Source organism: Lithobates pipiens, unplaced genomic scaffold, assembly GCF_037356315.1.
Source record: "Lithobates pipiens isolate NorthernLeopardFrog02 unplaced genomic scaffold, aLitPip1_a1.2 Scaffold_16, whole genome shotgun sequence".
NCBI lineage: Eukaryota > Metazoa > Chordata > Amphibia > Anura > Ranidae > Lithobates > Lithobates pipiens.
The window spans coordinates 225,951,135-225,973,915 of NW_027507748.1; the positions used below are offsets into that span (position 1 = coordinate 225,951,135).

At 44.0% G+C, this 22,781-nt stretch overlaps 1 protein-coding gene across 1 annotated transcript in view; it reads left to right on the forward strand.

The window, feature by feature from the left end:
• The window catches only part of KDM5B (lysine demethylase 5B), a 180,275-nt gene that overhangs the window by 50,699 nt on the left and 106,795 nt on the right, over positions 1–22,781 (forward strand). The window lies entirely within an intron of this gene.

Genomic DNA, 22,781 nt, shown 5'->3' on the forward strand with positions numbered 1-22,781 from the left:
TTGATGGGGAGTAGTAAACAAGTCTGCAAAACGTTGGTTGAGGTGGTTTGCATGGGGCCAAATTTTGTAGAGCCGATCGTATCCAGGGTCTCCACGAGGATGACAGTTCATTGTTGTTGAAGTGCATGAACCGCAGGATCTGCTCGTATCGTGCCTTGGCCATGGAAGCAGAGAACACAGGCATATGGTGAATTGGGTCAGTGGACCAGAATGACCACAACTCACTGTTATGCCCATGTCGAGGGATTCGGAAAACTTAATTGGTTTCCAGTCTCTGGCAAGGGAGGACCGGATTAGCGGTGATGTATTGACCAGCATTGGTCCACAATATATCTATAGAGATCTTCAGTGAAAAAAGCGAATAAAAATCAAGTGACGTAAAATCAACTGTTTCCACCTGAATGCTGGGTTGGCCAGTGAATGGGGGCAGTATGGGTGCTGCAGAAGTGGTGGGCTCCCAATTAGTATTGGCGACTTCTGCAGGAAGGACACTGGGGGCACGACGGACCTGTCTTTGTCTTCTTGGTGGCAGCAGGACACTACTTGTGCTTGCCACCTCGCCAGCTTGAACTGCACTTTGGGACTCGCCAAGTCACCATGTGTTACTGCAGTGCTGGTTTGACTATGACCAGGGTGTACTAGGCTGCTGGTGCTTGCCAGTTCACTAGAAGGAATAGTGGCGCTAGTACTTCTCTTCTCCATACGAGAGCCCTGCGGTTCTTGCACCTCAACAGCAAAAGATCGGGGTCTGGTACGCCTGACCTTGGCAGGGACCACAACTCCGTTGTCAGAATTATCTGCCATGGAGGCACTGTCTACAGGATCATGAGCCTGAATTTGACAGATGAGTGACAACTTCTTCACTATCTGTCATGCTCAGAAACATGTAGGCCTCTTCACTATTGTACCTTCGGTTTGCCATTTTGGGCTCTAAATTTACTGGTACACTAGTGAGACGCACAGGTAAAAAAGCTCCTAGGCTGTAAGCAACTGTATCAAAACGCTACCAAAAAAGCGATCGCAGGTTTTCAGGCATCTCCTAACTTTGAACTTTTGAACTCTCCAAGTGAACGTAGCTTCTACAGGAAGTGCACTGAGAGCAGAGGTGGTCAACAAAAAACACAGCATATATTCTCAATATGTGGTCTGCCCTGGGCTCAACAGGAACGCTATTTTAGACCTTTGATCACCGGAAACTCATTGAAAATTAATATGAAAGCACCCCAAGTCTGTTTAGTCACGCTTGTGATTCATCTATGCCACCCTGCAAAGCCCGGACTTGACTGTATCCTATTCAGGTTGGACAACAAATTGGCATCATGAAAGTGTTGTTTAATTGGCCAGTTAGGATGGTGGCAGGAGCTGTCAAGCTGCTGGAAAGCTTCAAGGACTGTACTTTTCACCTCTGTTCTGTGTAGTGCTATATTTGGTATAGTCTACTTCTACTGTGCAGAGCAGATGCAACACATGTGAAGCTGTTTTCTTAGAGAGGATGATGTCCTATATTGGTTTCCTGCAGGGTTGTCTATTGTAGAAGTAAGATTGTAACAGTCAATCTGACCTTGGAGATATACAATTAACAAATACTTGCATATAGCTATAGATTCAAATCCAAACTCAAACAGGTTGACATGCAGAACATAATTTTCAATTCTCTCTATACATTGGAAGGTCTTTGACCTTTTTCAAAATATTCAGTATTTTGACTCTGTATAAAACCGTATATGCATCCTTCTGTTTGTATGCACTTTTGGCTTACATAAGAATCTACTCTCCTTTCCCTTTTTAAAATTTTGTGGTGTTGCAATCTCTCCCCCCCCTCTCTCTCTCTCCCCCCCCCTCTCTCTCTCCCCCCCCCTCTCTCTCTCCCCCCCCCTCTCTCTCTCCCCCCCCCCCCCCCTCTCTCTCCCCCCCCTCTCTCTCTCCCCCCCCCCCTCTCTCTCTCTCCCCTCTCTCTCCCCCCCCCTCTCTCTCTCCCCCCCCCCTCTCTCTCTCTCCCCCTCTACCCCTCTCTCTCTCCCCCTCTACCCCTCTCTCTCTCCCCCTCTACCCCTCTCTCTCTCCCCCTCTACCCCTCTCTCTCTCCCCCTCTACCCCTCTCTCTCTCCCCCTCTACCCCTCTCTCCCTCTCCCTCTCCTCTGTATTCATTAATAGAATACATCGCTCGCCGGGATTGGCTCAACGGCGTATACTGTTTGTAGCTGAAGCCATATACAGTATTAGCTGACATCCATCGGGCAGCATTGTATACCCGGCGTATAAGACGACCCCTGGTTTTTGGGCATTTTTTTTAAGTGTAAAAGGTAGTCTTATACGGCAGAAAATACAGTAATCATAAATTCCCTCTCCTCCTATGTAACTAGAAGGGAGCAAAACTTTTGGAGACCTCTTCCAGTGGATGACCCGGCCCCGATTTGAATACATAAAGCGAAATGCTCAACCATTGGAGCAGTTGAGGCAAATTGGTAGTACTGGGTGCTAACAGAAATACCATGTGTACTTACATTTCTACCTACCTGCTTTTGAGACTGTGAACCAGAGGGTTCATTTTTACATATGTGGTGGGATTGCCCAAAGGCTAGGAAATTCTTGATTGGGGTATACCAACCCCTATACTGTGTATGGCCATGTGTACTTCTATTGCAAGGATCCTTCTGACGCTATGTTGAAAAGAAAAATGGAATGCTGTAGGGCTGCAACTAATGATTATTTTCATAATTAGTTGGCCGATTATTGTTTCAATTAATCGGTTAATAACCGTAAAAAAAGTGGGTCAAATTGACGTTCATTTTCAACCACAGTGATGGGAAAATTTGGAAATGGAAAGCTTCTTGGTCAAAGGAATTTTCAGACAATGTATGTGGTTTTCATTCAGAAATTATTCATTTTAAAAACAGAATGTTAAAAACGTGAAATTTCAAACAAAATTCTTTCATTCAGCGAATGTACAACAATTTTTTGTCTGAATATTCTCATCTGAAAATTGATCTGTGTGGTCAGCACAAGGCTCGGTGCACACCTGTGCAGTTTGCTTTTGATTTGTTTCTGCAGTGCTTTTTGCTGTGTGTTTTGATTTTTGCGCACGTGATTTTACTGCAACTTGCATTTTTCTTTTTTTTGGGGCAGATTAAAAAACACAAATTGCTGCAAAATGCGTTACATGTTTTTCTGCAGCATCTCCATTGAAATATATTGAATCAATAAAGAACCATTTTGCGTTTAAAGTCCCTGACCCTTTCAGATGTGAACGTGTCCCATAGGAAACCATGTTTGCTGTAGTGCATTTTGCAAAAACCACCAATAAACACATAGATGTGAACCAAGACGTTTAGTAACATAATGAGGTTTAAAAAAAAACTAAAATTAGCGATTATTTGTTGTTTTTGTACTATAAAGGGCTCATTTTTAGTTTTTTCGTTTTTTTAACTCCATTATGTTACTGGCCAATTAATCAATTATGAAAATAGTAATCGATTATTAAATTAATCGACAACTAATCGATTAATTGATTAGTTGTTTCAGCCCTAGAATGCTGTATAAACACCCAGCACAAACGATTTATTATTCACCAGTCAAACAGGTATTTACTCAAGCTTGGAGATCATCCCACACTATCCCCTTTGTAGAAAATGGATCTGTACTTCTGTTAAAATGCCTGAATTGACTTTGAATAATGGTTTGGTTAGTTATAGTGGATTACAGTGGATTACAATATACAAGTGTATGTAAGCACTGTGCTAGCTTTCTTGCTACTGTATCTTATCTGTTACTTACACCTGAATAAAAAAAACTATGAACCTAAAAATCTATTTAAAAGGGAATCTGTCACTGTTTTAAACTAACTTTTAAACCATGTTGAATGAAAAAAATAATCTATATAGTTTACCAAATGTATAATTTAAATGGCAAAGCCTGGTACACAGAAGTCAAATTTCTTTTATGGAGTCTATCTGTGTGCAGTTAGCATCACATGCTTTCAAAATAAACACGCTTGTTGAAAGTTATATAACTCATCAAGTAAACAGCATCATGAAAACAATCAGTTTTTTTTGTGTGTGTGTGTGTGTGTATATGTATGTATATGTGTGTGTGTGTGTGTGTGTGTGTGTGTGTGTGTATATATATATATATATATATATATATATATATATATATATATATATATATATATATATATATATGTATATGTATATATATATATATATATATATATATATATATATATATATATATATATATATATATATATATATATATTTCAATTTCTTTATCGTACATCATAGGACACAGAGCCTTAAGTATTTCCTTAGTGGGTTATAGCTACCTTCAGGTGTTGACACTGGCTCAGTACAGGAAGTTAACTCCTCCTATATAACCCCTCCTCCTTCCAGGAGTACCTTTTAGGACCTACAGGAGGAATCCATGCTGGATTTAAAAGCCTCCACAACTGGATCCATCCTGCTACTGTGGCTCCAAGTTGGTACCCAGGCCTTGCATAGAAGAACAAGGCAAAACTCTGAGGGCTGGACCCTAGGAACCAGGACTCTTTTTTTTTTTTTTTTTTTTTTTTTTTTTTTTGGTCTTGCTACATTACCGAAAGCTGTCCTGAGGAATGCTATACATGGTCCAAAGGAGTGGAACCCCTATTAAAAAGGGCCCCAGTCTTTGAAGGTTTAACCACACTGCCCACTGTGATGGGTGAAGTTTGAATCTGTTTACAGCAGTATCCTGCAGCGAGGAAAATGTAAGAGGAAAGCATAAGAACTGCATAGGAGCTGCAAAGAACTGCATAGGAGCTGCAAAGTCCACCTATGACTTTTCTTTCAATTATATTGTAAAATGCCTTAAACTCCTCTGGAGGGAGTAATAGTGTATAGACCCTTTTTAAATCTAATACAGCATGTGTCTCAGCAGCTGGGGGGGGGGGGGGGGGGTGTGTCTCCTCTCCTTCTAAATGGGGAAACTGAGTGGATAGGGATACATGTTATGTTTAAACAAGCATAAATCTGAAAAGCTGATAAAACAGCTCTGTAAATCGTCTCCAACAGTGTGGCCAGGATGAGGTATTGCCCTCAAACAATTGGGAAAAACGAACCGATTAGTCCTCTGTGTGGGAAACAGTTGAAGTTTCAGCTTCACAATCTGAGGTCCAAATCCTTATGGACATGGTTCGCTCCACTTTCATGCTACCCCTAACAGTCAGCTGAAAGTCTGATTTCTTCTTTGGATTCCTTGAAACCTTCACAACCAGTCCACACATTACTAGAGAAGCTTATTGCATTTCCAGTCCACACATTAGTAGAGAAGCATTTTTATACCAAATGGGATCATCCGGATAAGCATTTTCTCACTCCAAAGAGATTCTCAGTTCTCTATCCTATGGAGGAAAAATTCACCAAAAATGAAAAGTTCCAGCAGTAGATGCCGAGATTTCTAGTGTGAACAAAAGTTGACCTTGTCCAGTGGACAATGCACAAATGCTAAAAGATCCAACAGATAAAAGGTTGGAATTCCTGTTAAAATCCTTTTTAGCGGGTACTGTTGCTCAGCCTGCAGTTGCAGCTATAGGCACCTGTTAGTCCTTAAAATACCAGTTTACAGAGGCCCTTAACGAGCTCCCTGCACAACAGGCCAGTGAGTTGGGCGACTTACCAAAAGCATTATGTTTTGCCATAGATGCTATAAAGGATTCTATTCACCATCTCGCCTTGCACTTGTGCTAGTACACATGCGTAGGACCTTTGGCTAAAGGTTTGGTCTGCAAAAACCTACTGTCTAATTTCCCATTTCATGGGGAGCGACTATTTGCATATATACATCCAGACAATTTCCAGTGGAAAAAATACTCTTGCCAGTCAAAAGAAAGTATAAATGTCCTTCATTTAAACTGACTTTCTCTCTTGCGCCAAGTGCACCAACCTATTAGGCAGTGGCAACGGCTTCCACTGTCAGATTCCAGAGGAAAATCACAGGGTCAGGCCCAGGCTCAAAGGAAGACCTGGAGCTGCAAGGCTACAAAGCAGAATACTAAGACCTCTTCATGAAGAGGCGTCTCCCCTCACTAAGGTAGGGGGGAAGACTTCTGCATTTCACAGTCTGGCAGAGTGAAACTCAGGACAGATGGGCTCTCTCCACAGTGATTCACTTTCTGCGATCAAAAGTTCCCAAGGATCCAGGAAAAGACAATCCCTGTTTCAACATTAGACCGATTGACTCAAGGGGGTAATCATACAGATCCCCACAGAAGAACAGGTTTAGGTTTCTTTTCAAACCTGTTTACAGTACCAAAACCGAATGGAGATGTTGGGCCCATTCTGGATCTAAAAAAAATCTAAATCGGTTCTTAAAAATTCACTCATTTCGAATAGAGTCGATCAGGTCACTGATCTCCATCCTACAAGGCGGAGAATTTCTGGCATCCATCAACGACATGGAACGCATTTCTGCATGTTCCTGTGTTTCCCACTCGCCAAAGGTTTCTGTGTTTCAAAGTGGAACGGCTCTTTCAGTTTGTGGCCGTACCCTTCGGGCTAGCCACAGCACCATGGGTATTCATGAAAATACTGGCCCCCACCTCTAGCCGGGTTGAGGGCACAGGGCATAAGTGTTGGCGTACCTAGACGATCTATTGTTAATAGACCAGTCAGTGACTCACTTAAAGAGGAAGTAAACCCTGATGAGTTTACTTCCTCTTTAATTCCCTGCAAAGGCAAAGCATAATGGACTACTATGCATCACATAGTAGTCCATTATGTGCCACTTACCTTACACAGGAGCCAACGAAGTCACCTCTGTCCCCTGTAGTCCGCCGCATACATCTTCTCGGTAGGTCTCGCTGCTCCGCCGCTGTGATTCGGTAAAGCCACGATGACGTCACTCCCGCGCATGCGCACGGGAGCCACCACTTGCGGCATATCGCCGTTAACCGTGGCGCGCTCAGTGCGTCTGTGCGCTGCTGTCTACGTCGCATGCGCCGTAGACAGCGGTGCCTGTCTTTCGGCAAATATCTCCTAAACCGTCTAGGTTTAGGAGATATTTCTTGGACCTACAGGTAAGCTTTAAATCTAGGCTTACCTGTAGGTCAAAGTGTGTTGTAAGGTTTACAACCACTTTAAGGTAAAGCGTACGCGTTACAACCAGTTACCTGGAAAATCTCTTGGTTGGGTCCTCACCTAGAGAAGTCTTCCTTAAAACCAGTAAGATGGCTGGATTACTTAGGCTTGATCATAGATACAGCCCAGAAAAGGGTGTTCTTGCCTCCAGCAAAGATCGGCTTCATACAAGAGCTGGTAGGGATGGTCAGGTCAAAAGAAAATCCTTCAATTCACCTTTGCATGAGGTTGTTAGGAAAGATGGTAGTTTTATTCGAAGCAGTCCCCTATGCCCAGTTCCATTCAAGACTGTTGCAAAACAGACTCCTCTCTGCTTGGAACAAGATGATCCAAGCTTTGGACTTGCCAATGCGGCTGTCTCCAAGTGTCTCAAAGCCTCAGTTGGTGGTTACAAAGCCAGAATTTTCTAAAGGGAAATCCTTCAGACCAATAATCTGGAAAGTAGTAATGACGGATGCTAGCCTCTCAGGCTGGGCAGTGGTACTAGAGGAGAGGACTGTCCAGGGACAGTGGTCAAAACTTGAAAGAGCCCTACCCATCAACATCCTAGAGATTCGGACAGTGTATCTGGCTCTGAAAACCTGGACTCCCCCAGGTTAAAGAATTATCCAGTCCGGATTCAATCTGACAATACCATGGCTGTGGCAATCACCAAGGGGACACCAAGAGTCTCTCAGCTCAGAGGGGGGTGAACCATATCCTAACTTGGGCATAAAGGAATGTCCCATCCCTGTCAGCAGTTTTCATTCCTGGAGTAGAAAATTGTCAGGCGGACTATCTAAATCACCAGCAGTTATTCCCAGGGGAATGGTCTCTTCATCCAGAAGTGTTTTTGGGCTGTTTGCTGCAGATGGGGGACTCCAGACATAGATCTTTTCTAGTATCCAGATTCAACATTAAGTTAGTCAACTTTGTGTCCAGAACAAGGGATCCACTTGCATATGGAACAGATGCACTGGTAATGCAGTGGGATCAGTTTTTACTGATATACGCTTTCCCCCCGATTCAGTTGCTGCCTCGACTTCTTTGCAAGATCAAGCTGCAAAGAAAGCCGGTAATTCTGGTAGCACCAGCATGGCCCACAAGGTCATGGTATGCAGAGATTGTAAAGATGGCGGTGGAGGGTCCTTGGCCTCTCCCACTAAGGCCAGACCTGCTCTCGCAGGGACCGATTTTCCGTCCTACTTTAAGAACGCTAAATTTAACGGCCTGGCTATTGAAACCCACATTCTGAAGAAGCGTGGGCTTTCCAGGTCTGTTATCTCAACTTTAATCAATGCAAGGAAACCAGTTTCCAGAGCTTGGAAAGCTTAAGTTTCCTGGTGTGAATCCAAGGGTTGGCACATATAAGCAGAATCCTTGCCTTTCTACAATTTGGCATAGAGATGAAGTTGGCCCTAAGTACTATTAAGGGACAAGTCTTAGCCTTATCGGTTTTATTTCAAAGACCGCTTGCTACGCATTCTTTAGTCCAGGGTTTTATGTAAGGGTTGATGCAGATTAATCCACCAGTTAAATCACCTTTAACCCCTTGGGACTTGTATTTAGTTTTGTCGGTGTTGCAAAAACCGCCATTTGAACCATTACAGCATGATCAGTTAGTCCTCCTGACTAGGAAGCTGATATTTTTGGTTGCTATATCCTCAGCAAGCAGGGTTTCAGAATTGGCTTCTTTCCTGTAAAGAGCCATATTTGATTATTCATGAGGACAGAGTGGTGTGTCCTCATCCAGGCTTTTTACCAAGAGTGGTTTCAGGCTTTCATCTGACTGAAGATATTGTCCTGCCATAGTTTTTCCCAAAACCATGTTCCAAGGAAGAAAAGTCACTACATTGTCTTGATGTAGTGAGGGCAGTAAAAATCTAGTTAAAGAAAACTGCTCGGTTCGGAAGACTGATGTTTTATTTATTCTGCCAGAGGGCCCTAAAAAAGATGGGCAACATCCAAATCCATTAAGTGGATTCGGCAAGTTATAATTCAAACTTATGATTTACGGGGTAAGATTCCCCCTATTCAAGTTAAGGCGCACTCTACCAAAGCGGTTAGTGCTTCTTGGGCAGTGCCTCCTTTGCGCAGATCTGCAAGGCTGCAACTTGGTCTTCGGTCCATACATTCACAAAATTTTACCAAGTGGATGTAAGAAAGAATGAGGCTATCCCCTTCATTTGCAGTGTGCTACAGGCAGCTGTATAAGTCCTCAAGGTCTGGGGGTGCCCTACGGGTTGTGTCGCCCTCCCCTCAAGTAGCATTGCTATGGGATGTCCCACTAAGTAATTAAGGCACTGTGTCCTATGATGTACGATAAAGAAAATAGGATTTTTATAACAGCTTTCCTGTAAAATCCATTTCTTGGAGTACATCATAGCACACAGAGGTCCCACCCTTCTTCTTTTATGGGGGTTTAAGTATATTTCTTGGCTACAAGAATTGAGGTACTCCTGGAAGGATGAGGAGTTATATAGAGGAGTGAACTTCCTGTATTGTGTGTGCCAGTGTCAACACCTGAAGGTAGTGATAACCCACTAAGTAAATACTTAAGGCTCTGTGTCCTATGATGTACTCCAAGAAAAAGATTTTACAGGTAAGCTGTTATAAAAATCCTATTTCTTTTTTACAGTCTAGTTCAGTGTTAACCTTTTTGCCTTGGAAGAAATCCTGGCAAAAAGGCTGGGATCTTTGGGAACCCCTGAAAATTTTCATATCTACAGTTCACAGAACATTGATGTGATCAGCGAGCTGTAGATATAACAACCATTATTTTTACAAATCTCATTAAACAAAGGAATAAATATTAATATTTACCTCTCACTGGCCCACTAGGCACTTGAACCCCCTTCCTAAGCAGACCAATTTTCAGCTTTAAGTGCGCCAACAAACACAATGAAAAAATTAAACCTCATTTGCCATGTAGTTGCCCACCCCATTAATGTTAATGAAAAAATGAAAAATTATACGTTTTGGTGATAAAAATATGAATGTAATCTACTCACTAGGGGGTGAACGTAGGATGGAAAAGGACCTGGGGTGCTAGTAGATATAGGCTCAGCAATGGCGTGCAATGCCAAGCTGCTGCTAACAAAGCAAACAGAATATTGGCATACATTAAAAGGGGATTAACTCCAGAGATAAAACAATAATTCTCCCACTCTACAAGACTTTAGTCCAGCCTCACCTAGAGTATGCTGTCCAGTTCTGGGCACCAGTCCTCAGGAAGGATGTACTGGAAATGGAGCGAGTACAAAGGGCAACAAAGCTAATAAAGGGTCTGGAGGATAATGGTTAGGATGAGAGGTTACGAGCACTGAACTTATTTTCTCTGGAGAAGAGATGCTCGAGAAGGGGATAGGATTTCAATATACAAATACCGTACTGGGAATCCCACAATAGGGGTGAAACTTTTTTGCGCAAGGGAGTTTACCAAAACACATGGCCACTCATCAAAATGAGAAAAGAGGTTTAACCTTAAACTGCATAGAGGGTTTTTTACAGTAAGCGTGGCAAGGATGTTGAATTCCCTTCCACAGGCGGTGGTTTCACTGGGGGGGGGTCACCATCTATAGTTTCAAAAAAATTATTAGATAAGCAATGTATGCAATACTGACATATAATCACACACATAGGTTGGACTTGTGTTTTTTTTTTTTTTTTTTTTTCAACCTCACCTAATATGTAACATTTTAAAGGACAATTACTCAGTCATGCAACACTTCTTTTTTTTTTTCACACAAATGGCTTTACTTTGGTATTTGATCACCTCCTGGGTTTTTTTATTTTTTGCGCTCTAAATGAAAGACAGAATTTTTTTTTTTATATTTTGCAAATTTAGTAATTTTTCTTCCTAAATTTTGTCCAAAATTTATACTGCTAAATATCGTTTTATAGTCTACAAGCTATGGTGAGACCCTTACAAGTCAGGACAGTACAAATACCCCTCAAATAACCCCTTTTTAGAAAGTAGACATTCCAAGGTATTTAGTAAGGGGCATGGTGAGTTTTTTGAAATTGTGATTTTTCTCTCTTGTTCATTGACTGACACGGCTCCTTTTAATTCTTGACCTTAGGGATATCACGCCACTTCAAGAGAGAACTAGGGCGGCACAGTGGTGTAGTGGTTAGCACTCTCACCTAGCAGTAAGAAGGGTCGCTGGTTCAAATCCCAACCACGACACTACCTGCCTGGAGTTTGCATGTTCTCCCTGTGCCTGCGTGGGTTTCCTCCGGGTACTCCGGTTTCCTCCTACGCTCCAAAGACATGCAGGTAGGTTAATTGGCTTCTGTCCAAAATTGACCCTAGTATATGAATGGGGACCTTGGATCCTGGGCTCTTTGAGGGTAGGGATTGATGTGAGTGTGCAATGTACTGGGATAGGGACAATTGTAGACACTCGGGTTGAACTGGATGGACTGGTGTCTTTATTCAACCTTACTAACTATGTAACTATGTAACTAGGCAGAACATGTAACATGTAAAAACAGCAAGACTGCACAGCACCGCCCAGAGGGCAGTCCCTCTGGCTATAAACCCTCACCCTGCTTCCTGTTTTTTTATTATGCCTAGTGTAGGAGAAGGACCTGGCTCTCTGAGGGGGACCATTGGTTTTGGGATTTTTTTTTTCTACAATTTTGTGATCCTGTGATCTACTATCAACAGCCGGCTGGGTGACAGGGTGGATAATATGGATCCTTGTAGTCTCCCCAGCCTGGCCATCGAGTGTGAGCAGGCCCTAGCTACGTGCTGAGTGGGCCACGACATGCCCCTTCTGCTTCAGGGGTGGCCGGTGAGCTATATACTCCAGGGCACACAAATGACCGGGCTATTGCTGTCCAGCAACCTGGCCTGCATGCCTAAGGTGTTTCCATATTTGACTTATTTTGATTAATCTACAAGGAATGGGGAAGCCCGCAGCAGGTCTTTTCAGTCCCAAGAAAAATGGTGGTGTGTTACCCCTTTTGAGGCGACCCTCCTGAAAAAATGGACATCACCTCCGGTCGTTGATGCGGCCCCCCTGATCTCTAAAGCATCAGTATCAGCAGTGGTTCTACGGCACCTGATTTGGCTGAAATGCTGGTCTGTGGACCACGCATCTAGAAAAGCTCTGGCGGATTTGCCCTTCCAAGGTGAGGGGCTTTTTCGAGCTTCGCTGGATGACATTATTAAAAATGTTAACGGTGGGAAGAGCACTTTGCTCCCACAGTCCAGGAAGGGTAAAGAGCCATGCTAAAGGCAAGGCCCCTCGCCTCCCCCCCCCCCCCCCCCCCCGCTCAGAAACTGTTTTTTTTTTTTGTCCACCCGGGTTGTCAGTTAAGCGTTCCTAGTCCGACAAGGCGCCTGCTGAAGGACGAAAGCGCCCCTGGTTTCGCAAGCCAAACATGTCTGTAAACAAAAATGTTACCTCATGAATGTTTGCCCCCGCCCAACTCTCGGGTGGGGGGTCGCCTTCGGGAGTTTGCAGCCCAGTGAACCTCTCTATTGTCCGACCAGTGGGTTTGCAAACTGGTTTAAACGGGATACCATTTTTTTGTCCACCAAACAGATTTTTTTCCCTCCAACTTATCTCTACTTCCAGCTTGTCAGGAAGCCCTGTTCGGCACAGTACGGGATCTGCTACTTTGTGGGGTGATGGTACCTGTACCGACGCTGGAAAGGTTTCAGGGATTCTACTCCAATCTGTTTGTAGTCCCCAAAAAGGAAGGGGTACGTCCAATCCTGGACTTTGAGGCCCTCAACAGCTTTGTGAAAGTGCAGAGGTTCAGGGTGGAATCTGGTCGCTCCGTGGTCGCTGTACTCAATCAGGGGACTTCCTGGATCATGGATATCCAGGACGTGTGTATATGTGTGTGTGTGTGTATGTATATGTATATGTATATGTGTGTGTGTGTGTATATATATATATATATATATATATATATATATATATATATATATATATATATATATATATATATATATATATATATATATATATATTCTCTATCTCTCTGAAACAACTAATCGATTATGAAATTAATCGGCCAGTAACATAATGGGGTTAAAAAAAATACTAAAATGAGCCCTTTATAGTACAAAAATATAATCACTAATGTAAATATTACTTTCACTGTTCTACAGTAAAAAAAAATGAACCCCTTCCAGTAGCGATTATTTGCTTTTTGTACTATAAAGTCTAATTTTAGTCTTTTTAACCCCATTATGTTACTAAACGTCTTAGGCCTGGTTCACATCTATGTTTGTTGGTGCTTTTTGCAGAAACGCACCACAGTTAATTTCCATGGTTTCCTATGGGACACATTCATATCTGTGCTTTTTTCAGCTGCTGCATATTTGGAAAGGGTTGGGGTCTTTTACCGCAAAACTGCACTTTTTTTGGTTCAATATACTTCAATGGAGAAGCTGCAGAAAAGAATGTAATGCATTTTTGCAGCAATTTGTGTTTTTTAATCTGCCCAAAAAAATGCAAATTGCAGTAAAATCACATGTGCAGAAACAGATCATAAGCAAAAACTGCATAGGTGTGTACCGAGCCTTATGCTGACCACACCGATCAATTTTTCAGGTGAGAATATTCAGAAGAAAAATCTTTGTACATTCGCTGAATGAAAGAATTTTGTTTGAAATGTTCACTTCTTCAATTCTGAACAAAAACCACATCCACTGTCTGAAAAGTCCTTTGACCGAGAAGTTTTCTATTTCCAAATTTTTCCGTCGCTGTGGTTGAAAATGAACGTCAATTTGACCCACTTTTTTTTTTTTTTTTTAAACGGTTATTAACCGATTTAATAGATTATTTAAAACAATAATCGGCCAACTAATCGATTATGAAAATAATCGTTAGTTTCAGCCCTAATAAATATATATATTCTATCCATATATACCCATATGCCTCAGGCATCAGAGGTTTCTGCGAGTTGCAGTCAAAAGAGCACTATTAGTTTGTGGCGCTCCCTTTTGGCCTGGCGTCAGCACCCCAAGTCTTTACTAAAGTGTTAGCTCCCATTCTGGCACTGTTAAGGGCAACGTGGGATCGCAATCGTGGTTTACCTAGACAACCTTTTGAGAGCAGCTTCCGTCTCAGAATTAAGGGAGGATGTAGTGATCACCATGCAGACTCTCCGGGAGTTTGGTTGGGTCCTGAACCTAAAGAAGTCATTGGTGCAGATTCAATGCCTGGAGTACCTGGGCTTTCTGTTGGACTCCTCAGAAGCGAGAGTTTTTCTCCCTTCAGACAAGCTGCAGACTCTTCAAACTGCAGTGAAGTTGTTGATGAACCTGTGGTCGTTGCTGTGCTTTTGCATGCGTGTTCTGGGCCTCATTGTAGCCACTTTCGAGGAGATACCGTACGCTTAATTTCACACTCGAGTCTTGCAGAAGGAGATTTTGTAAAAATGGAATGAATATCCATTATCCCTGGATTGTCAAATTTGGGTGAGCCAGTTAGTCAAGGATTCCCTTCTCTGGTGGCTGAGGTCTCCGGCCCTTGGGTCTGGGATATCGTTCCTTCCTCTCAATTGGACGGTGATCACAACAGACGCCAACCTGACCGGTTGGGGTGGGGGGGGGGGGGAGTGCTGGGAATACAGACGGCCCAGGGCCTTTGGATGCGGGAAGAATCCCAACTGCCGATCAATGTGCTCAAGCTTCGGGCAATTAGACTTCCCCTCTCCACATGGTCAATGAGGCTACAAGGGTGTTCAATCCGGATCCAGTCAGACAACGCCACAGCGTGGGAGGTTGCTCAAATCCACCAGTGGGCAGAGCGACATGTGCCGGCCCTGTCAGCCATATATATCCCGGGTGTAGAAAACTGGCAGGCGGACTACCTAAGTCAGATGCTGGACCCAGGGGAATGGTAATTTCTTCCTGAGGTATTCAGGCTCCTTGCCTACGGTGGGGCACACCAGATGTGGACCTCTTGGCCTCTCGGAAGGTGCAGAGGTTTGTGTCCAGGACAAGAGACCCCTTGGTGGATGCATCAGACTCATTGGTGGCTCCATGGGGGCATTATTGGCTGATTTATGTTCCCCCCCCCACCCCACTCAAACTTCCACATCTACTGCGCTGGGTGGAGGCCGATAGGATTCCAGTAATTGCCTCTGATTGTCCTTGGCATCCTTGGTATGCCGACCTGGTACGGCCGGTGGCTGATTTTCCTTGGTGGATACTAGTGCACGGTCCAATACTTCATCCTGCTTTACCGTCGCTGGTTTTAACGGCATGGCTGTTGAAAACCAGGTGCTAAAGGACCAAGGTCTGTCAGACTCGGTAATTTCCACTATGCTGAGGGCGCGAAAGTCTTCTGCTCAGATGATTTACAGTCGTACATGGAAGGCTTACATCTCCATGTGTGAGGAGATGGGATGGCGTCCGCGCACTTATTCAGTTTCCAGGATCCTGCTGTTTTTGCTGCGAGACGCGGATCAGCACTAGTGATGTCATCCCCCTACATCCCGCTCACAGCAGCGCTTCAAGCCTCTTTCGAATGAAACCACTGTATCCACTGTGGCCGACATTTGTACATCCAAGCGGTGGAAGCTCGTGGAAAGCGGCCAAGCACGCTGTGATCTGACGGAGGTCATGACCAATCTGACGTTTCATCTGATGGATTACACCGTTTTTAATCCATGATGGAAATGTGAGTTTTTTTTACTTAACCACTACAATACAGGGCACTTTCGCCCCCTTCCATCCCAGCCCAATTTTCAGCTTTCATCGCTCTCGCACGTTCAATGACAATTGCGCGGTCATGCTACACTGTACGCAAATGACATTTTTATCATTTTGTTCGCACAAATAGAGCCTTATTTTGGTGGTATTCACGACTCCGTTTTTTATTTTTTGCGATATAAGCGCAAAAAAGCGGAAATTTGGAAAAAAAAACTTTTATTTTTTCCATTTTAAAAGAAATACAATAAAATCAAATTTTGTCATAAATTTAAGCCAAAATGTATTCTGCTACATAAGCAAAAAGGGGGGGGGGGAAATTTGGGACTTTAAATGAAGCAAAACATAATGCTTCCATCCCGATAATCGATAAAAATTGAAGGGGGGTTTTTTTTGGTAAAAAAAAATTCCGTTAAGTGTATAATAATTGGTTTGTGTGATCACGGACATATGTATGCAAATGATCCTGTACATAATCATTGGGACATATGTGGTTGACTGTGTGGTCATGTGTGTATTACACTAGACTGGTGATCAGTTAGTAAAAAGCTGTAAAAACAGCTCCTACTCACTGATCAACAGCCGGCTGCTGCGATCTGCTCTCCTCTCCTCAGCGATGACTTCTGTGTGAGGAGAGGAGGAGCCGATTGCCTAGCAACCGGCTGTTTGTTTACATCACATGACGGCCGTGATTGGACACGGCCGTCATGTGATCAGGAGGGCCAATCACAGAGCCCTCCTGCCGATCCGAGATGCACCGTGTCCGGGTCGGATCGGGATCGTGCCGCTGCACGGGCGATCCCCCTTCTGAAGGACGTTCCTGAACGTCCTATCAGAAGTAGAGAGGTCCCACCCGGCTGTATATGTACATTGGCCAAGTGGGAAGTGGTTAAAAAGTTCATGAATAAAATTGCATCTTAAGTCTACTCCCAGAGGCACCCCTCTCTTTGGCAGATATCGGCCTTGGCTGCCTTTTTCCAAACCCCCTTGGCGACTCACTCATTGGAGTACCTGTTGTGCAAGGGGTTCAACACATAGTCCCTCCAGTTCGACCACCTCTACCTCCCATGGGATCTGAATCTGGTGCTATCGACGCCTCGGAAACCGCCGTTTGAGAACATTAGGGAGATTCCCTTGTTAACACTCTCTCAGGAAGTAGTTTTTCCAGTGGCTATTACATCTGCCAGGAGGGTTTCTGAGTTGGCAGCCTTGTCATGCAAGTCTCCCTACCTTGTCATCCACAAGGATAAGGTGGTGCTAAGTCTGCAGCCATCTTTCCTTCCAAAGGTGTTTTCGGCATTCCATCTAAATGAGGACCTTGTTTTACCTTCCTTTTTATATCCTAAGCCGACACACCCAAAAGAGGTTGCCTTGCATTCCCTGGACGTGGTCCGGGTTCTATGGGTGTATGTGTCTGTTACGGCTCCCTTCCGGGAAGTCACTCTGTCTTGGTGGCTGATCCGAAGAAAGGTCTGGCGGTCTCCTCGTCCATTTCTCTGTGGATCAGACAGATCGTGGTTCAGGCCTATGCCTTAAAGGGGCGGTTGCCCCCTTTTCCTGTCACTGCTCATTCCATCAGAGCAATTGGGACCTCCTGGGCTTTCCGTCATCAAGCGTCTTTCTCCCAGGTGTGTAAGGCGGCGACTTGGTCGTCAGTTCACACTTTCACAAAATTCTGCAAAGTTGAGGGAAGCGCATCTTCGGATGCTTGCTTTGGCCACAAGGTTTTGCAGGCGGCTGTGTAAGGTTGCAATTACACTTTTTAAGTTACTAGTTTGTTGCGCATCAAAAGGTGCGTTTACAAGTTGGCCGCTGGTTTTGATGGTGGCTGTTTAACCACTTTCAGACCGGACCATTTTGCTGGTCAATGACCAGAGGTCTTTTTACAATTTGGCACTGCGCTGCTTTACCTGGTATTTGCGCGGTCATGCAATGTTGTAGCCAAACAAAATTTGCGTCCTTTTCTTCCCACAAATAGAGCTTTCTTTTGAGGGTATTTGATTGCCTCTGCGATTTTTATTTTTTGCGATATAAATGTAAAAAGACCGCAAAATTTGAAAAAAAATATTTTCTACTTTTTGTTATTAGAAAAATCCAATAAACTAAATTTTAGTCATACATTTAGGCCAAAATGTATTCAGCCACATGTCTTTGGTAAAAAAAAAAAGTCAATAACTGTATATTTATTGGTTTGCGCAAAAGTTGTCACATCTACAAACTAAGGTACGTTTTCTGGAATTTACGCAGCTTTTAGTTTACGACTGCCTATCTCATTTCTTGAGATGCTAAAATGGCAGGGCAGTACAAAACCCCCCCAAATGACCCCATTTTGGAAAGTAGACCCCCTAAGGAAATTGATAAGAGGCATGTTGAGCCCATTGAATATTTTATTTTTTTGCCTCAAGCGATTGAATAATGACAAAAAAAAATATATATATATATTTTTTTTTTTTTTACACAAAGTTGTCACTAAATGATATATTGCTCACACATGCTATGGGCATATGTGAAATGATACCCCAAAATAAATTCTGCTGCTTCTCCTGAGTATGGGGATACCACATATGTGGGACTTTTTGGGAGCCTAGCGGCGTACGGGGCCCCGAAAACCAAGCACCGCCTTCAGGCTTTCTAAGGGCGTAAATTTTTGATTTCACTTCTCACTACCTATTACAGTTTTGAAGGCCATAAAATGCCAAGATGGCACAAAACCCCCACAAATGACCCCATTTTAGAAAGTAGACACCCCAAGCTATTTGCTGAGAGGCATGTTGAGTCCATGGAAAATTTTATATTTTGCCACAAGTTGCGGGAAAATTACAAACTTTTTATTTTTGTTTTGTTTTTTTCCACAAAGTTGTCACTAAATTTTATATATTGCTCACACATGCTATGAGCATATGTGAAATGACACCCCAAAATAAATTCTGCTGCTTCTCCTGAGTACGGGGATACCACATATCTGGGACTTTTTGGGAGCCTAGCCGCGTACGGGGCCCCGAAAACCAAGCACCGCCTTCAGGCTTTCTAAGGGCGTACATTTTTGACTTCACTCCTCACTACCTATTACAGTTTTGAAGGCCATAAAATGCCAAGATGGCACAAACCCCCCCCCCCCCCCCCAAATGACCCAATTTTGGAAAGTAGACACCCCTAAATTTAGGGGTACACTAGTGAGACTCACAGGTAAAAAAGCACCTAGGCTGTCAGCGACTGTATCAAAACGCTACAAGAAAAACTGTTAGCGATCGCAGGGATCAGGCCTGACTCTGCGAACGCTGCAGTTATGCGTGTTGTGTTTTGTAAGTGACAGTGATCGATCGATACTGCACTTGGGTGGGCTGGTCTGGGCTTGGCGGAGGGGCTAAACGCAGGTGCTAGCAGGTATCTGGGCTGATTCCGCTAACAATGCGTTTTGGGAAACCTAAACTGCTGGCGACGCTAATATAGATCTGATCAGATACTATATTACTAAGGGAGGTGTATGCTTTGTGCGTGGGTGTTAGCGGTACTGGCACTAACCTGACGCTGCCTGGGGCGACGCAGACCTTATCTGACCCTCAAACTTATATCACCCGCCGGGTGATCAGGGGGTTAAACCTTTATTAGGTAATAAATGGCGGGTGCCCTGAAACTATAAAAAAATAACTAACCAACCAGCGTCACCTGTAACAGTTATATGGTGATCACTGGTGAAAGGGTTAACTAGGGGGCAATCAGGGGGCTTTATGCAGTAGTATATGGGGGTCCCTGGCGCTATAAAAAGCTGCGGCGAACCTACATGCCTACCTGCCTAACTAGCGTCACCTGTGACACTAATACAGCGATCAGAAAAATGATCGCTTATTAGGCTGGGTTCACATTGGAGCGATGCAGGAACGCCACAAATCCGCGGCGGGTTCCCGCATCGCATGCCTCCCGGCGGCAGTTCACACTGCCCTATGCGAACTGCTGGGAGTGTCAGTGAAATGTTAATGACACCCCCAGATCAGTTCGCATATCGCAGTGCGATCTGCAAACTCGGATCGCATGGTGTGAACACCCATGCAATCCGATTCTGCTGCGGACCAAAAAAAGGGTCCCGTGCGAATTTGTGTCGGGTGCGACGCAAATTCAGCCATACTATCTGTATGGCTGAACTCGAATCGCACAGAGATCGGATGTGATTTGCACTGCAGTGCGGTGTGAATCACATCCGTTCTCATAAACCGCTGCAATGTGAACCCAGCCTTAGTGACACTGGCGACGGGGGGTGATCACGGGGTTAAACCTTTATTGGGGGGGTTAGGGGGGTACCTTAGAACTAAAGGGGGCTAACCCTAACTGCCCTAACAGTTATTACAGTCACAAATGACACCAATGCAAAAAAAAAAAAAATGCAATTGGTGTCACTGTGACTGGGGGGGCAGGGGTGATTGGGGGGGTGATCGGGGGGGTGAGAGTGTGCCTGGCATGTTCTACTGTGTAGTGTCGTGTTGGTGCAACTCACCGATCCTCTCTCCTCGGTGCCGGAATGAAAAATACCGACAGATTACATCACTTCCTCTGCCTGTGTTTACATTACAGGAGAGGAAGTGATGTCACGCCTCACTTCCATTCGTCAGGAGCGATCGCGAGGGGGTGGCCATGAACGAATGGCCGCCCCCTCATCCCGGATCGCTCCTGAACGGATACCGACCGCCGCTGGCACCTGGGGGGGGGGGGCCCGATCGGGCCCCCCACCCGCGGGAAGGCAGGGACGTATATATACACGCCCAAATGCCTGCCCGTGCCATTCTGTCGACGTATATCGTCGTGCGGCGGTCGGCAAGTGGTTAAGATGGCGAATCCTTTGTTGAGGTGTTCCCTTCCCTTTGTTGTGGGTGGAGTTATGTTTTGCTTTTTCCACCCCTCGTTTTTTTACACTACTTTGGGACGTCCCTAAGGTCAAGAATTAAAGGAGCTTTGTCCGTCGATTGAACTTCAGAGAGAAGGATTTTATGGTGAGTACAAAAATCCCATTTCCCCCCTCCCCCCCACAATTCTTTTCAAAATGAAGATGATTTTATTTTTATTTTTTTCACACAATTGTCATATTAACAAGTTCTTTCTCTCACAGCATATGCATACCACAAATTACACCCCTAAATACATTCTGCTACTCCTTCCGAGTGGCATTACCATGTGTGTGGGACTTTTACACAGCCTGGCCACATAGAGAGACCCAACATGCAGAGAGCACCATCAGGCGTTCTAGGAGTATAAATTGCACACCTACTTTCTTGACTACCTCTTACACTTTTGAAGGTCCTGGAGCAACAAGAAACACCCAAAAAATTACCCTGCAGAATACAATGACTCAGCAGGAGGGATTCCCCTGCCATCACACTCTGTGTTGATGAGGAAACTAGCGTATGTCTTCCCTTCAACCCATGGTTGCAGGAAAGAAAGTCGCACCATGTATTGCCTGCTTTAGAATTGTTTTGAACAAAGTCCAGTCCTCAACCAAATTCAGACTTTACATCAAGCCTACAATTTGCTGTATACCACTGTCCCCCATCCAACCTTGGTATAAGTAGCTTGATCTATATGTGTAAAGATGGTAGAGACATGCCCCAACATATCTGCAACTGTAAATGCAGTCTGTACTGGTGTTACCATGTATTGACACAATGAATACCTGTGTTTCCAACTAATGTGTCTTTTTTTTTTTTTTTTTTTTATGTCACAATATAATATACTGAAACTTTAGAGGGTTTAGCTGGCCATACATTATACAATTTTCTTATTCAACTTCCATTAGATTTTACCTTCAACTATGTACTGCAAGAGCCTGCCTGATTGCATCGAAATTGAAAGTGTTTAGGTTTGACACATTTATATGGTTTTGTTAAATTTAAAGGAGAGTTGTAGACTTTTTTTTACTGTATGGGCCAGCCTTAGGTATATAGTGTAAATAAGATGGTTTTATTGTTTTAAAATTTTATTTGAATTCCATGTTGTAAGTGCTGGTTCACATGGGGGGGCGACATGACTTGCAGCGCGACTCGGAGGCGATCTGGACACGACTTCAGAGGCGACTTGCAAAACGACTTCTGCATAGCGGCGGCACAGTGGTGTAGTGGTTAGCACTCTCACCTAGCAGTAAGAAGGGTCACTGGTTCAAATCCCAACCACGACACTACCTGCCTGGAGTTTGCATGTTCTCCCTGTGCTTGCGTGGGTTTCCTCCGGGTACTCCGGTTTCCTCCCACACTCCAAAGACATGCAGGTAGGTTAATTGGCTTCTGTCCAAAATTGGCCCTAGTATATGAATGGGGACCTTGGATTGTGGGCTCTTTGAGGGTAGGGACCAATGTGAGTGTGTAACTGTACAGGGATAGGGACAATTGTAGACACTCAGGTTGAACTGGATGGACTGGTGTCTTTATTCAACCTTACTAACTATGAAACTATGAAACTATGAAAAGAAGTCAATGCAAGTCGCCTGAAGTCACCCCAAAAATAGTACAGGTCGCTCCTATTAGAATGGTTCCATAATACAGAACAGAGCGCGACTTGTCAGGCGGCGAAGTCGCCTTTGTGTGAACCAGGACTATGTCTAACAAAATATGGAATAGAGTAAGGGAGATGAATATTTGTAAAGGCATTGTTCAGGCCTGACTGTATTTAAAAGCACTTTTTGGTGATTTATATGCATCAATACAATGCTGTGTAATAATCTATTAAGAGGGCCAAAGATGGAGTGACATTTTAGACGGTTTAAAAAGGACTGGCCAAATGTCGATCCATGTATGGCTACTGTGGCTGAACAGAATCAGATCTATTGGTCATATTCTGTTTAACCGCCCTGTTGGATTGTATTCTGTCAGTGGGGAAGTCTCTCCGCTGACAGAATACAAAAACATAGTGGGAAGACTCCCCCCATCCACCTTGAATGCGTGGCTAGGGGAAATGAGGTCCGTTTTTAGTTGTGAAAAAACTGACTCCTGTATGGACAGTTTTAATCCTGCATACTCTGCTTTGGCCC